Source organism: Fulmarus glacialis, unplaced genomic scaffold, assembly GCF_000690835.1.
Source record: "Fulmarus glacialis isolate BGI_N327 unplaced genomic scaffold, ASM69083v1 scaffold39406, whole genome shotgun sequence".
In the NCBI taxonomy this organism is placed as follows: domain Eukaryota; kingdom Metazoa; phylum Chordata; class Aves; order Procellariiformes; family Procellariidae; genus Fulmarus; species Fulmarus glacialis.
Genome location: NW_009218179.1, coordinates 20,375 through 24,160, shown reverse-complemented (window position 1 = coordinate 24,160; position 3,786 = coordinate 20,375).

The window sequence follows — 3,786 nt, the reverse complement described above, 5'->3', positions numbered from 1 at the left end:
GATTCCGGTCCAGGTCCAGTCCAGGACCTGCTCCCACTCTGGCTAACACACTAGCTCCCATCCTGCAGGCAGCTGCAGCCTAACTGTACACTTCTCCCTAACAGGAGTCCTAGCACCAGGGATCACCCACTTCGGTTCAACAGTAAAAGTACTTCATATTTAGTGCCCTATGGTACGATACCATTGAAATCGGTGAAGGACTCCGGGCCTATGTACCTTCCCTTTAGAGATACCGAAGTTTGTCCCCTTGAAAGAAGGCTTCATCGTTCTCAAAATTAAGTTACTTTACTTTCTGGCTGCTTGCCGTTTGCAGCAGAAATCAGCAAAACCCTTAAGAGACCCCCAAGGTCAGAAAAGTGACACTCTCAAAGACTAATCCATCAGCTCTGTGTGGGGTGCGCTTTTTCCATCAGCAATCAATGCTAGCCTGAAAACAGCCGTTGTTTAATAGCCTTTCAGCATACGGGGTTTTTTCCCTTTCTACTACAGTTACTTGCTTTAGCTTTTTCAGAATACATCCTTCCTAGTAAGAACAAATACAGAATCTAGGGTTAATTTATTTCAGGGGAGCAAGGGTTGAAGAGATTTAATTCTTTTTTTCCCCCCAAGACTAAAATAATATTTTCCCAGTTGGAAGCAAACTACAAATTACTACAATACTTCATCGGGAGCAAATATTTCCAACAAAAAACCAGAGATTACTGAAATGATAATATACTTGGAAAAAAATGAAGGAAAAACATTACAGTTGTTCAATTTTGCTAAAGACTAATTGCGCTCCAGCCCATTCAACAAATTGTGTGTCACATGGGCAAAGTATAAATTGCTTTGTTCTAAACTGACTCAAGGTTTTTAAAAACTGCTTTTGAAACGAGCGAGGCAAGCAGCAATATGACAGAAGAGTCTGGTCTTTTATTGGTCCATGGATCACATGTTTATCTGTTTGAATTTTTCTAAGCCATCTTTCAGTTAAGAAAAAACAAATGTATCTATATGAATATTTTCTATCAATGCAAATAAATGGTTGAGATGGCCTGCAAAAGCGCAAAGCCTTATACAGTGCTTTAGAAACACCCTTTAATTAAAAAAATAAAAAGTGCTAATTTGGGACCACATCCTGTTCACATTATTTACAAAGTTTTCAGTAGGACTGCCCACTGAATGAGCAAAGCAAGATTATACTGACAAGTCTTGTATTTTCTTGGCCCAGGGCAAGCCTGATCAGCTCAGAAAAGCCAGTGCTCACATCAGCCGGTCTGTTTGGCATCCAGTGTAAGAAGTTAAGAATTATTTGCCCAGATAATGAAGGTTTCTGGTAATGCCTTTGGTTTCACGGAAGTTCTCTTTTATGATGCTTTCACAGCATCAGAAGGAGCCAATAGGATCATAGGATAATGCAGTTTATTTTGAAACACTTTCCATTATTTGATTACTATAAGATTCAGTGGCCTAGAGGGGATTTTTAAGGCCACAACAAAAATAATTTGAAATCAAATAAATGTAAGAAAAAACTCCCAAAAATCAGGTAATAGGTTTAAGATGCCGAGAGGAACTCTTTGGATAATACTGTAACTTACAGCTGAGACGTGTGAAAGACACAAGCCCTGGAGTAAACCCAGTCAGAAACAGTGCCCGAGCTAATGACTGTTGAGCCAGACAGCTGAAGCAGTCTTATTTCACTGTAACTCCAGGAAGGAGGCTTGCACCACTTTAGCCTGACTTGGGGATTGGAATTTGAAAGGTATAAAGCCCAAAATAGCTGCCTGCGGGGCTAATTAGAATATATTTTCACTGCTTTTTCTATATCTCGGCAAATTTGCAGTACTGTCTGATTACACCAGGTCTGAATTTACCTGAATCTACAGAACATAATATGTATTAATGTGGCACATTTATTTAGAGAGTATATAAGCTCAGGAACATTTAAAGTGTTAAAGCAGCCCAAAGTGTTTCCAACTCCTGCTAGTATAATGTAATAAAAATGCAACAATCTTTAGAAAAATACCCCACATATTTTACCAAGCACTAGTTAATTTGTTGTCTTTGATAAATTTCATCTCAACATTTTTGAAAACTAAATACACTGGTAACACCAGAGTCCTGCAGTCAATGTGGTAAGGGTTCTATATATTTAGATACATTAGCAATGATCCATCTTAACTACTGTGAAACATCAGGAACAGTGATGCTTTGAGAATAAGCCCACAACTTTCTTAGTAAGTGGCACCAGTAAACTTTTGAACTCATGGAAAAAGATGAAAGTCACTGTCAGCAAAACTACTTATATTAAGAAACTGCAATATCTAACATATTTCTGCAATCTAAATTTTAATAAATAGCTATAGTTTAAGTTACTTGTATTATCCATTCACAGGCACAGCTAAGAAGAAAACCTAAATACTTTCTTAGACCTTTGCTAGCTAACGTGATAAAAGTCATTGCATGGCAATAATTTGATGGCATGGCATTACACATGTAACGAACTGGGCTGTGGCACCACCGTAGGCTAGATTCACAAGAGATTCTGAGCCTATTCACCCATGTTCCTACATCCAAGAATAAACGCCTTTTTATGAGGCCAGCACTCAGCTTATGCCCACAGTCTTGATGGGCAAGATGAGCTTTCCAAGTAACATTTTATTTACACCATCTGATGCAATCAGACAAAAGTAAACAAGGCCTGCCTGGTAGTTTTCTACTTTTCTTCAACTTACACCAGTCAGTCTAAACAGAAGGTCTTATCTCCATGTACAAATCTTGTCTTCCCTGTGTCCTCAGACAACACAGCTAAAACAAAATGACTATGGTCTGTAGAAGTAGTTAAGCTCTTAAACTTGAGTATTGCTGAACTGTCAAACCTACGACACAATTTTCCAAGAAGACAGAAGAAAAGACAGGTTGATTCTATGGCAATGGCTTTCAGCATGCGGTGCTGGAGAGTCAGGTTTAGGCTCCCGCTCCTTATAAATATGTCATGAAAAAGAGGCCAAATCTGTTAGTAGAACTTTCACGCTGGAGATACAAATTCAAGATCCTCACTCTAGATCAGGGATCGCGCAACAGGTTTTACACATCTGTGCCTGACCACAAAGATGTTGGGGATAACGGAGGTTTTTTTCCACAGCGAAAACTGGGCCAGCTTTCAAGATGTCAGTTCCAGGAGGCCGGTTCACAGCACAGCTGAGAATCCCCAAGCCAGGGTAGATGCCTCCCTCTAATCAGGCACTTCGTTCCTATTAAAGAGAGGAATTTCTGCCTCTTCTTCCTGACCGTTTCTGACTGGGTAACTTAAATCTTCCCATGCCTGTGTCCTTACACATAAGCACCTAAGCAGAAGGACTCTTAAGAGCAGCAGCAGCATTAGTACTGCAACAACCCCGCTCTGGATTTAATCCACACCACTTTCTGTTCCTGACCGAGTTTCTGATTCATTAAAGATCACTGTTGTTTCCCTTGAAACAAAAAGGCAGGGTATTAACTTGAGGCCAAATTCAGTTCCTATTAAAAGTTAGTGTGAGTTACTACACTGATCAATAAAGGAGTCAAACTGTTCTTGAACAATGGAAGAAAATAAAAATAAACCATAACTACTCACTGTAATATATCTAAAATAAACACTGCAATAACAGAACTTTTTAAAAGGAGACCTCTGTAGATCAACTGTATCTAATTACTATTAATTCTTTTGATAAAAGGTAACCTCTGTCACTCCAAAGCAAAGCTGGAGAATGATTTTTTTTTAGTACCGAAAATGACTTTGTCCAGGCTAGGAAATGCCTACAAAGA